The following is a 13873-nucleotide window of genomic DNA, read 5'->3' on the forward strand; positions in this document are numbered from 1 at the left end:
ACTGTTTCCACCCCCATCTGGGAACTATTTCTTTGTTCTGTTCCTAGGTGATGATAAGACGATGCGGTCGGCTATAAAAACTCTGTACCACGGCTGTTCATGGCTGCACTCTGGTCCAGAGTGTCGGTCCCGATCGGTCGGCCTTGCCTCTCATTGCAATAAACTTTGCTGTGACTGTCACTGGTGCCGGTAGCATTCTGTTTCAGGAGTCGTGTGGATGCAACACCTAGCACACAAGAAAAGAACAGCTGGTGAGGTCCACACTTTCAGGATGGCTCAAGAGGGTACCTAGCTCAGGGTGTGGCTCAATGAATAAATAATAACTGATTCTGAATTGAATGTAAAAATCAGTTCTTGTTCAACTGGAATTTATACTGAATTTAGAATCCAATCAGGTCAGGGACAAGACGCTTACAGAACTGATTCAGGAAACAGAAATTTCCACCCATGTTTTATAATAGAAGATTAAGTTGGGGAGCTAAGAAAAATTGGATATAACTGTCCTGACTACCCCCAAGCCCCCTCCTCTAAACAAACCCCTATCATTTAAAGCAGAGACAGTCTTCCCATATCACTCCTTCCAGCCCAGGGAAACAGTCTCAGTCTTTCTCAACACCATACTCTGGACAACCAGTACCAATTAGGTGAGCCGAATTGGTATACCTGGTGAAAGGTATTTGCAATCCCTTGCCCCAAGGTATTCAGATCATCCAATTAAAATGGATAATGTAAATGAATTGCCGATGAATAAATAATAATTATCTTTGTACACCAATAAAAAATCCAGCACTACATTGTCCCAAGTTACTGGATATCCACACCAATATACAATCATTAGGAAAAGCTATAGTTTTTGTTTCTGTTTTAAGTAGTTAAGCAGTTGTGATTGCTAATTAGGTAAAAATGAACAGATTCAAAAGAGTCTGAATGTGAGTGTTCTATCCAATTTCTCCTAGAGGCACGAGCTCAGACTCGCAGACACATGTTAACATCAAGGTCAGGATTGGTGGAGATAATGCAGTGAGGGCAAAATAGAGATAGAAGGCGGTTCAGGGCTCAACGTTATTCTAGAAGAAGCTGCAGGGTCATAAAATGATACCCACGTGGGTGCCTAAGGTTTCACAAAGAAGGCAGGGCCAAGAGAGTTATTAGCATTAATAACTGTCATCTATGGAGCAGTCTGCATGAGCCAAAATCTCACTTAAATATCACAGCTATTAAAAAACAAAATTCGAGGGGCCCCTGGGTGGCTCAGTCAGTTGAGCATCCGACTTCAGCTCGGGTCATGATCTCATGGTTTGTGAGTTCGAGCCCCATGTTGGGCTCTGTGCTGACAGCTCAGAGCCTGGAGCCTGCTTCGGATTCTGTCTCCTTCTCTCTCTGTCCTTCCCCACTTGTGCTTTCTCTGTCTCTCAAAAATAAATAAATGTAAAAAAAAATTAAAAAAATAAATAAAAAACAAAATTCAATTGAATAAATTCGAAGGTATGATTGGTCTCATTAAGTGATTCATGAAAATTCATGAATTGGGCAGCATCCCATCTAACAAATAGAGAGATGTTCCAATGAATTGTATAAAATTAAAGATTTTTGTAGACGGGAGGTTGGGGCAAGAAAGTTATTCGCAAAAGGAAAGAAAGGATCATTTCAGGCCAGGACTTCTCCTTTTGGGGGAATGGGGCCCTGAGGGTTTTTATCATGCAGATGACCTCACTAGTGCTGGTTAGGAAATTTCCCATGGACTTGAAAGGTCTTGTTCTTGGGGCACCTGGATGACTCAGTCAGTTGAGCATCCAACTCTTTGATTTCAGCTCAGGTCATGATCTCACTGTCATGATGATGAGGGACCATAAGGCAAGCTGAGGGCCAAGCACAAAATAGCACAACACCCAACCCCCCCCCCCCCCCCCCACCAAGTGAGACATGTGTGATATTCCTCAGGTGTTCCCGACTGCCCAAGAACAAAGGAAAGGACAGAAAACAGATCGTTAAACTGATAGAGTCTCCAATCAGTTTACAAATATCTTATCAATAGCCAATCTCCTGGAACTCTCTACTGTCTTAATGATAATGCTTTGCCAGAGGGTAAAACAACTTTAGCTTTACAATAGCAGGCATCCAGTAATCTGTGAGTTTTTATCACATGGAAATCTCTTCAAGAAACTTCCTCTTGACTTTACCTCCCCCCCCCCCCTCAACTCCACATTATACAAGCAGTCACTCTTCACAACCCCAGTGCAGCTCTTTCTGCCCAGGGGTCCTATCCCTGTGCTTTCATAAAATCACCCTTTTGCGCCAAAGATGTCTTCAAGAATTCTTTCTTTGCTGTCAACTATGAATCCCACCATCACTCCAGAACCTTATAAGTGAGATCAAGCCCATGTCTGGACTGGGCATGGAGACTGTTTGAGATTCTCTCTTTCTGCCCCTCCCCCTCTCACACTCTTTCCCTCAAATAATAATAATAATAATAAAGTAAAAAAAATAAAAATAAGGGGCTCCTGGGTGGCTCAGTCGGTTAAGCGACTTTGGCTCAGGTCATGATCTCTCAGCTACTGAGTTCGAGCCCCGTGTCGGGCTCTGTGCTGACAGCTCAGAGCCTGGAGCCTGCTTCGGATTCTGTGTCACCCTCTCTCTCTCTGCCCCTTCCCTGCTCGTGCTCTATCTTCTCTTTCAAAAATAAACGTTAAACATGAATAAAATAAAATAAAAATAAAAGAATAAAAAAAAGAAAGTTCATGGTCCTGGAATAGGTTGAAACTGTAATCAAGTCTTGGTTCACTGCTGTACAGGCAAATGACTCCATTTTGGGCTTGTCTCTGTCTCTCTGTCTCTCTCTCTCTCTTTTTCTTTTTCAACACATCTGTGTATGGTAAGTTTTATTCTCCTTTGGCCCATGAACAAGCTAAGGCTCAGGGAACTGAGCGGTATGCTTGGGGTCACACAGCCCGTAAGTGTTAACACTTGAATTTGATCCAACAACAGCGGGATCCAAAGAAAGCTCTGTAAATAACCACACTAGACTCTTCAGATGTGGCAGGCATGTGGCCCCAAGGTAGATGCTGGGAGGGTTAGGCCCAGGGAAAAACATGCCAAGAAAGGCCAGAGGTTGGGCCACTTCGTGGGGGACTCTCGGCAGAAAGAGTGAAGGGTCCCTGGGAAAAGACAGGCATAGTTTTCTTGGTTGGAGCAAAGTCATCCTAGGCCCCAGGCCCTCTCGGCCATCTCGTAAAAGATTGTAAGAACAAACAGCCACTATCGGGAGGTAGCCTAATCGCATCAGGGACAATAAAACTTCCAGCAATGATTCAAAATTGAAGGTTGAACTGAGGCACGTTGAGTTCTTTACAGGATGTAACCCCCTTTGAATACTCAGATACCAGACCAACTGCAGCCAGAGAACTGAAGTAGACCGTTTGCCCAACTCCATCTGTGTTCCCCATTGCACAAGCCCCTTCATGAATTTACATGCATCCTTAGCTTAAAACTTGTCCAACACCGCTTGGGGAAAGATCCCTGGGGTTCTTTACTTGTTGCCAGTAAATCTCTGTCTTGGTCGTGTCTTTTGGCTCGACACCCACCACAGGGCCAAGCTGGTGTCAGGTAACTGGATGAGATGTTGGATAACCCTGTCACTTAAGTTATGCATTTTAATTTACCCGATATCATTAAAATAACAGGATGTGGGGCGCCTGCGTGGCTCAGTCGGTTGAGCGCCCGACTTCAGCTCAGGTCGTGGTCTTGCGGTTTGTGGGTTCGAGCCTCCCTCGGGCTCTGGGCTGGCAGCTCAAAGCCTGGAACCTGCTTCAGATTCTGTGTCTCCTTCTCTCTCTCTCTCTCTCTCTCGGCCCCTCCTCTGCTTGTGCTTCTCTCTGTCTCTTAAAAATAAATAAGCATTAAAAAAAAACCCAGGATCTATTAGTTAACTGCTTTATTTAGAGCTGGCTAGATACAGAGCTGCAAGAGCCAACAGGGTGTTAAAGAAATAGAGCATCTGAGTATAACGGGCTCCTTAATGTTACCTTCCACGAGCCTGTGTGTGGCCCCAGCCTCGATACTCCCAGTCCAATCTCTGGGCCAGTAGTGCAGGCCTTGCCTGGGTACATATAGACATACAGTCTCAGCCGCCACCCAAGACCTACCGAATCAGAATCTGCATTCTTTTTTTTTTAATTTATTTTTAATTTTTTTAATATGAAATTTATTGTCAAATTGGTTTCCATACAACACCCAGTGCTCATCCCAACAGGTGCCCTCCTCAGTGCCCATCCCCCACCTTCCCCTCCCTCCCCCCCCCCCCCAACCCTCAGTTTGTTCTCAGTTTTTAAGAGTCTCTCATGCTTTGGCTCTCTTCCACTCTAACCTCTTTTTTTTTTTTTTCCTTCCCCTCCCCCATGGGTTTCTGTTAAGTTTCTCAGGATCCACATAAGAGTGAAACCATATGGTATCTGTCTTTCTCTGTATGGCTTATTTCACTTAGCCTAACACTCTCCAGTTCCATCCACGTTGCTAAAAGATCCTCAGACTATGTGCACTTTAAGGCGGGAGAAGCACTGATCCAGGGGGCACAAACCAGAAGGAAAGGTAGGATGTAAAATATCAAAAGAACCAGCTAGCTATACTCAGAAAGGAAACAAAAAGGCAAAAAAGATGTTTTGTTTTGTTTTGTTTTGTTTTTCTCAGAAAAAAAAAAAATAAGGTAATTGCAAGTTTGACTCAGGGAGGTAATTTTTTTTCTCCCTGGTAAAATTATAAGCAGGATCTGTTCACATAAAACAGGATGAACGAGACTACCGGCCTAGGAGAGTTGTTACATCTGGTGTGTACAAAATTGGAAGGAGCTGAATAATACAGTCTTCCTCTTCCTTTGTGCGTGAGCTAGGCCCAGTGGCTTCAGGGTCGTTTTCTTCCTTTGTGACATCCGAAACCCAAGGAGATGCATGCTGTTAGAAATTATAAAATGCCCATAAATGTCTTGCAGAGGGAGTGGGAGAGTGGTAGGGTTGGGACGGTAGGGAGAGAGACCACTGGCTTGGGCCAGAGAAACGGAAAACGCTGGAATGGAGGAGGGGGCTTAGGAAGCTGATACTAGCTGAGGAGCTCAGACTTCTCTGTGGTTACGTTCAATTTCAGCCGTCTACAAACACAGCTCTCAGTAAGTAAAGAATAACTTTGTTGACCAGGAAATGGCCACCTATTTTTTTCAAAATGGAAATAGCTGGGGCGCCTGGGTGGCTCAGTCGGTTGAGCATCCGACCTCAGCTCAGGTCATGATCTCACAGTGTGTGGGTTCTAGCCCTGCGTCGGGCTCTGTGCTGACAGCTCAGAGCCTAGAGCCTGCTTTGGATTCTGTGTCTCCCTCTATCTCTGCCCCTCCCCTGCTCATGCTCTGTCTCTCAAAAATAAATAAATGTTAAAAAAAAAAATGGAAATAGCTTTATTGTTTTCTTTCCTGATTATGAAAATAATACTTATTGCAAAGAAATTAAGAGTGAAGATAAAATGTGAAATGGAAAATGAAAATCACTTCAAACCCCAGACAGAGAACTATATACTAATAGTACACTCACACACGCGTGCACACACAGACGCGCACCATCACACGCACGGAGTTTTACAGACCTGGTATCACATAAAACACTTTCTCAATGCCAGGCTCGGAGAATGTAGTGCTTTGTGCTCCTAAAACCCAAGCGATGGACAATTGAGATGGTCCTCTCTAGTTTGAGGGCTAGACGTATACACAAGTAATTAATAATAATCTGAAAAAATTTTTAAGCTGTTTTATCAGGTCGACGCTAAAACAACAATATTCCTCCTATGAAGTTCCCCTAGGTCAAGGTATATTTGTACAGCTAAAAAAAACCCCAAAACACCATAGCAGGTCAACCTACCCTCCTCATTTAACTAGAATCTGTAACCCTCTTTCATTCGCCCTAATTCTGTGAACTCAGAGAAAAATAGGAAATGGGGAGGGGGGTTGTGGGGAGTGATGGTTAATTGCTTCAGGGAGGCTGCACTAGGTTGTAGGTGCCTGTGGCTAAAGCGCTGAGCTGGGGAGGGTCAAAGTCTCTTAGATGGATGCCTTCAACACATTCCAGAGCTACAGACTAGTCAATCCACCTAAACTGAGTCTCGGGGGCCCCGGGGGCCTCCTCAGTAGCCCCAGGCTTTGGAGCAGCAACCCCACCCACCTGTCTGGGGCACAACTGGTCACCCACCCTGCAGCCTGGATCAGTCCTTAACTTACAGATTGCAGTCTAATAAATGCTTGCTGTGAGCCTCCACTGTGAGTCGAATGTTGACAGAGTGGCTTCGGCACTGCTCAGACACAAGGCTTCTCCCCCTGGCCTGGCCCATGTGCTCCTCCCCACTCAGAACCCCCACGTCTGGCCTTCTCTCTTACTAACCTTAAGAATAAGACCGCCAATGATTCCACTAGCAAAAAATGGATTTATTTGCGAATAGTAAAGAACTGCAATCTGGGACAAGCAAGCCATGGCAAAACCATAGGTAAGTCCAACAAACAGAGGAGAGGACCATTGTTTTATGGAGAAGAAGGGAGACGTTGGGAGGGGTCATTTTGAACAAAAGTCCATCGAGGAGAAGCAAGATTTCACACTGGCCGAGTTAGGGGGTGTTCCATTTCTTGTGGGAGATACACAATACATCTTTTCCTGTTGGGACCTGTCATTGATATTCTTTCCTCTTGAGATTCTTCTGTTGGGGTCGGTAATTGACAGTTCTTGTCATTGACATTGGGTGGTAAGGCTCTCCCCACCAGCCTCCCCTTCTAGCACCCCAAGTCCACGTTAGTCAGGTTTCTCTTTACTGTCACACTCTCTTCCTCTGGAACCTAACCCAAGACCGACCACCTTGGCCTTGCCTGATGCTTGCAATCTTTCCCTCTTCAGACTGCGGGTCTGCTTTGTCCCCACGCTGCTTTCTTTGCTTTGAGATTTGGCATCAGTGCCCTGACCCTGGCCATCCCGTAATCAAGCATCCTGTGACTCTTAGAGCTTTTAGCAAGAGGGTCCTGACAGTCCTTCCTTCCTTTGCTAGCCTCCACATTTCAGGTTAAGTTTTCTTGGGTCAAGGCCTTGGCCACTTCCCCCACCTCCCATTTTATTTGCAAAACTGATGTATCTGCATCAGGGAAGGTGGTGATTCAAGGGCATAAGAGAAAAGTTAAGGTAGTTTCCATTACAATAAGTGGGGCAGAGAAAGGGGGCAAATTCCTCCACTGGAAATCCCACAAATATGAAAATAGATGAGAAGGTGGCATTTTTTAATGCCTTGCTCATCAGAGGATAAAATCAGCATCATTTCCCTATGCTGTGAGAACTAGGTTGGAGGTGTCCCTTTAGGAAAAGGTTTTTTTTTTTTTTTTTTTAAATATAGAGTTCTTGGTCACTTTCCCAGATTCTTTTTAAAAAACAAACAAACTCTAACCCAAAGGCGTGTGCGCACATGCACACACACACACACACACACAGATGCACACACTCCTAATTTGCATTGATTCTAACCAATCCTGACACTTTGGTTACCAGTGCCCTTGAGGCCAGAATGAGGACCTGGCTCCTACCTGCTTCTTCTTAAGCTAAGGTTGATGATGCTGAACATCACAGCTGAAGACTGGCAAGTGGTAGCCAAGTCACAGAGCTCATTGGCAGAGGAAAAACTTGGCAAACCATGGGTATCAAGAAGGGAAAAGACAATAATTGAGCTCTGGGTATTATTTATAGATGTCTGGGGCTGGCTTGATGTGGACTCCAAACAAGCAGTTGATTTGGTAGGAAACTCAAAGGAGCCATCTTGTGTCATGCTGTCACGAGAACCCTTGGGTCTGAGTGAATTTTTACCTCTTCCTTTGGCTGATCTGGTTCGTACAGTTATTTTCCTGTTTCTTCTTGTGGATCCTCTCAGGTCTGAAGGTCAACCTGAACTCACCCTCAGCTTCTTCTGCTGCGTGATGATGGCCTTAAACATAGATTTGGCTCACTCGTCAGAACAGTTCTTTGAAGAATCCAGTTGGAAAGATGGCAACATGGGAGGTGAGGTAGCCAAGGTCACCAGGAGGGGTAGAGGAGTTGGAGCTAATCTTCCCTACAAGTCATCTGGCCTTGTTGGCCTTGCTGTGCAGAAATGCTGTGACTGTATCATGTGTCCTCCAGGCATGGCTGATGCTTGAATAACTGACTGTATGTCCTACCCCAAACCCTGTTTCTTGTGCTATTCAGAGCAGTCTTCGCTATTGATGGATCATCTTAATTTCTTTTGTCATGTGGTTTTGTTTTTGGTTAAGCTTAACTTGTAGGACTTGGGCTTGAACTTGGGCTTTGAAATTGGGTAGAATAATACTGGAATAATATCTCCCTGCCACTTAATACCATAAGCTTAGTGAGTTTAACCTCCCACTAAATCTCTCCGAAGAATTTTTGCCCTTTTATATTAGGCCGTAGTTCTGTTCAAATGCTTGATGTCAACTTTAATTATCATTTGGAATAGGTACTCAGCTAAAAGGATCCGTTTCTTGCCCAAAAGGTAATTATGAGAATAAAATCGGTCCTATAAAGACATGTAATTTACTTGAACCTCTTTATAAGGCCGCCACAAGGATACAAGGACAGGAGGGTAACTCCTTTTGCAGGCACAAGAAAAAGTGGAGAGACACAGGAAACACACATCACCAGCTTCACAGCTGTCCTCAGACTTGGTCTGTCGGGAAGGTTCCTTTGAAGCAGCCACTGGGGGCGAAGAAGAAAGGATCAGAGCAATACTTTCCCCAGGCATGGGCAGGAATGGGAGGTAAAATTTAATTTGCGACAGTTTCATTCTCATCACACTGATTGATTTGGGGACTGAGTTGAGCAAATTGGTTGTTGGCTTGGGGCTTCTGGAGATAAACCTCATCTTCAGCCATAATTCCAAGTCTTTTGGTGGCAAATCGATGCAGTGATTTCTGTCCAAAATCCAGCCAGCCAGCCAGCCAGGATGTTTTGGCATCATTATTGGGGTTTGACTGGATCATTGCCTGAATTCAGAGAATCTTTTGGTGTAGAACACCGATGTTGCTACTTGAAAATGGCCATTTTTAGCCCCCTGTAACTGAATTGACAAGGTATTTGGCTGTGGTATGGCCGAAACCCAGCCATGGTTATAATCCTTCTGGGTCTAGTCTCTTCACTGGTAAACCAGGAATGAAAACATCCGCCTTGTTTCTCACACATGGATGTTGACACATCACATGAGAAAAGAGCGATCCTTTACCACGGTATAACAAGAACACTGTAACTACCATGAAAGTTTCCAGAAAGGAGGGAAACAATCAGTCATCACCAGTCCATGGCAGGACTGGGACCCTCCCAGGCAGACCTTGTGAAGACTGTGCCCTGGAGGTACTGGAAGCTTCCTAATTGGCCCTTTTTCCTCTAAAGCACTGAGTGCATTGCAGTTCTTGGCAGGGAGCATACGTTTCCCTGAACTCACCCTACTCTTGTAACTTTGAGGTTTCCATGTAGCTTTACAAGCACAGGCTTTGTAGGCCAGGCTCATTGCTTCTCTGACAAGTCCTTAAAAAATATGGCACGCTTCTCTTCAAGTGGCTTCTAGTTGGCTCCCTGTGCCAGAAACAACATCCTATATTTTTCCCCCAAACGTATTCCCCAAGTCTGCTTGATTTCTTTGCTTCCCAACCTATACGTTTGTTTTTTCCATTATAGGTAACGTACCTATATTGAGATCAGCTGAATCAATGGGCTTGAGAAGGCAACATTCTCAGTGTGACCCATGCCACAGGTCTAAGCCCCACTGGTTTACTGGAAAGTTCTAATGAGATTGTGCTGTTCAAAGCCTTTTTTGGCCTTATCTCTTAGGATTTAGGGTCCGGAAGCCGTTGGTCTTCCTAATATCTTAAGGCCCTTAGTCTCTGAACTTTATGGCTTTCACTCTCTGCTTATAAACCAGACACGCTTGAGTTCATCTCTCTCTCTTTTTTTAATTTTATTTTTAATTTTTTAAAATTTACATCCAAGTTAGTCAGCATCTAGTGCCACAATGATTTTGGGAGTCGATTCCTTAGTGCCCCTTACCCATGTAGCCCATCACCCCTCCCACAACCCTTCCCGTAACCCTCAGTTTGTTCTCCATGTCATCTCCTTTTTATAGTAATATCTTCTAAGCCCAGCAGCAGCCAGTACGCACTCTCACTCCGGATTGTTCCACCAACTTCTTTAGAGCCGCAGACTCAGCAAGCATGTGGTCTGCTGCCACGACATCACACCAACACGGGTCTCCATCTTTCCTTCCGCTACCTGTGTCACCCCAGCACTGCCGCCTGATTAGGCCAATGCTGTGCAATTTTAGTCTTTTGAAGATGGCGGCATAGCACTTCCTGGCACACATTTTTGTGCTAGGTTGACTAGGGTAGACCGCCATAACAAACAGACTCAAACGCGTAAGAGCTCAACACTCGGACACTTACTTCTCACTCGCAGAATAGTTCAAGCGGATTCCAGACCAGCAAGGAGATCGTGTGTGTGTTTGTGTGCATGTGCTTCTCTGCTCCATGCAAGTCATTTTAGAGACTGACGTTTCCTATGTGGCTTCCGTGGCACTACCCCATCATCCCATCAGCTGGAAGGGAAGCGAGGGGGGGGAGGCTTTCGTGGGCCCGGACTTGTAGTGGCACACATCACTTCAGCTCATCTTCCTTCAGCTGGAACTCAGTCACATGGCCACAACTAACTTTAAGAGAAGCTGGGGGATGTAGTCTCGCCGTGTGCCGGCCCAAGGAGAAGAGACAGACTTCTGTAACCAGCCACAGTGTCTGCCATAGTGCTCACACATCTCACCCGTAGAGAACTGGCCTCCCAGGTCTATGAGGAGGAGAAGGTGAGGCAGTGTTGTGGGAGAGCCCCTTGAAATGTTAAAGCATTGGGGATAGCATAATAAAACACCAGGTAAAATATAATCCAACAGAGAAACTGTCTCCATGTAGACTACGTTAGTAACTGTTTTCATCTGCTCTAGACCATTCCCTTATGGAAAAGGATGCCTCTCCATCATCAGAAGTAACCTCCAGATACAGGCTTACACGCACCCAGGAACTGTACATCCAGCACATAATTTCTGGCACCTTTCACAAATTGTCATTGAGGAAGAATGTGTCAGCCTTTGATGCAAGAGCTTTGACAATAATGTGATACCTGAGCCAATCCTAGATACTCTGTCTACAGTAAAAAAAAAAAAAAAAAAAAAAAGAGAGAGAGAGCTGGAAAAACGAACTGTCACTTCTGCATGGCTACATACACATGCCCCGCATCTACGCCAACTTGGGTCATGTCTGTCTGTCCGTCGGTCTCTCTTTTTAATTGAAGTATAGTTGACACACACTGTTACATTAGTTGCAGGTGTACAAGGCAGTGATTGGACAACTCTGTGCATTATGCAATGTTCATCTGTCACTATACAAGGCTGTTACAATACCACTGACTATATGCCCTATCCTGTACCTTTCATCCCCACAACTTAGTCATTCCATAACTGGAAGCCTGTACTTTCCCCTGCCCTTCACCCATCTGGGGCAATGTCTCTTCATAAAGAGCCTGGTGGTGGAGCCCAACCCTACAGGGAAATATTTTCGGAATGAATACTGGGGAGCATGTGCATCCCAGGATTCTTTGATCTCAGGAAGGGTCCAAGGGGATGCAGAGATGGAGGGAAGTCTTCTGGTGGCTTCTGGGATGAGAAAAGGAGGCAACCCTTGTCTTTGGAAATACCTGAAGCGTTAGAAAAATCTGGTGGCAGTGGAATGGTTTCTGGGAAAAAAATCCAAGCAGTTAAAGGGCATTTGATTAAGTCTCTGCATTTGAGGGCTAAAAAGAGACTTTTTTGACATGCAAGGTCGTTGTAAAAGCGTATCTCATTTTATTCTTTTGATTACAAAACAATGTTTTCACTAAGCCCCCTCTCCTCTCTTCTTGAACCATATTAGCACAAAAATTGAAAGGTCTTGGCTACCTTCCCAGAACAAAATGAGGTATCAGTGTGTGTGTGTGTGTGTGTGTGTGTGTGTATTTCTAAATCGTTGGAAAAATCCTTGTCTTTCTACTCCTCAAGGTCATCCAGGGGTATAAGCAAGTAGTGATTTTTTAAATTTTTTTTTTAAGTCAAAGTGAAGTCTGTAACTTTAGCCTTAGACTATGTTTCTTTTTTTTTTTTAATTTTTTTTAACGTTTATTTATTTTTGAGACAGAGAGAGACAGAGCATGAACAGGGGAGGGGCAGAGAGAGGGAGACACAGAATCTGAAACAGGCTCCAGGCTCTGAGCTGTCAGCACAGAGCCCGACGCGGGGCTCGAACTCACGGACTGTGAGATCGTGCCCTGAGCCGAAGTCGGCCGCTTAACCGACTGAGCCACCCAGGATCCCCTGAAAGAAAATTTTTTTTAATGTTTATTTATTTTTGAGAGGGAGAGAGAAAGGGAGACAGAGCATGAGTAGGGGAGGGTCAGAGAGAGAGAGACACAGAATCTGAAACAGTTCCAGGCTCTGAGTTGTCAGATGATGCCTGATGTGGGGCTCAAACCCACAAACTATGAAATCATGACCTGAGCCGAAGTTGGATGCTTAACCGACTGAGCCACCCAGGGGCACCCCCTCCAGTTATTTTGAAACCTGCACAGGGTCTGGGGTGGGGTGGGAACAGCCTGGCACTGCCCTTTGGGGTTCTTCTTTGGGACCTGAGTCTGGAGATGGTTCAGTCAACATAGGGAATCTGCATGAGAGGGTAGGGCGTCATTTGGGCCAAACCTGAGGCTACCTGGGGGCATGCTCAGAATTCTGCATGTTTGTAGCCCATGAACACTCTAGCACTTAAATATCCTTGCCCACTTTATGAACGGCCAAAAAAAAGCCAACCTCACCTCAGTGGATGCAATTAGTGCTGTCAGCCGAACTAACACCTGAGATCATTTCCTTCATCAAAACTCAGTCCTTCCCTGAGCAGCTCAGAAATCCTGCTCAAGAAATGCTAGAAAGACAGATAGGAATAGGTGCTGCACTTTCAGAGTTTAAAGCCTATTTCCGGGTTTCTTTTCTTTTCTTTTCTTTTTTTTTTTTTTTTTAAATGTTTGTTTTTGAGAGAGAGAGAGAGTAGGGGAAGGGCAGAGAGAGAGGGAGACCCTGGATCTGAGCGCAGAGTTTGATGCGGAGCGAACGCACAAACCTTGAGATCATGACCTGAGCCCGGAAACCGAGAGTCAGACACGTAACGGACTGAGCCACCCAGGCACCGCCTACTTCCAGGTTCTAAGCCAATAGTCCACACCTGGGCTTCCAGCCGCGGGATTTCGTGGACTTGTCCATGTACACATTTCCTCCCTAGGTGAGAGTTCTCTGCTTTCATAAGATTCTCAAATGGGTCCATGATCCTAGAAGTTTAAGGAGCATGGGTTTGGTACAGAGGCCGAGTGTAAACAGTTCAACCTTTGATTATATCGTGCTGTCCCCACATGGAAATGGGCCACCCAGCTGCTTCTCGCGTGCTCTCCCTAGAAGGGCGCACATCTCGTCTTCCACGCTGGTTAGAATTGCACAGCCACCCCTCCTTCCTTCTCTCCCCACTCTTCTAGTCTCAAAAACCTCCGTACCTCATCTCCCCCTTGACTCACCAGCATGGCTAAGGCCACAGAGCTATGTTCACAAGGACCGAACCAACCTTTCCCACTGCTTTAGGCTGCTCCCGTCTCTATGTTCCTTAGACTATTGGCTCTGTCAATAAAGCGTTGACATTTCGTGCTATCCTGGAATGTTTTTTTTTTTAACGTTTTATTTATTTTTGAGACAGAGAGACAGAGCATGAACGGCG

The sequence above is a fragment of the Panthera onca genome, chromosome A3 (genome assembly GCF_046562875.1).
Source record: "Panthera onca isolate mPanOnc1 chromosome A3, mPanOnc1 haplotype 2, whole genome shotgun sequence".
Lineage (NCBI taxonomy): Eukaryota > Metazoa > Chordata > Mammalia > Carnivora > Felidae > Panthera > Panthera onca.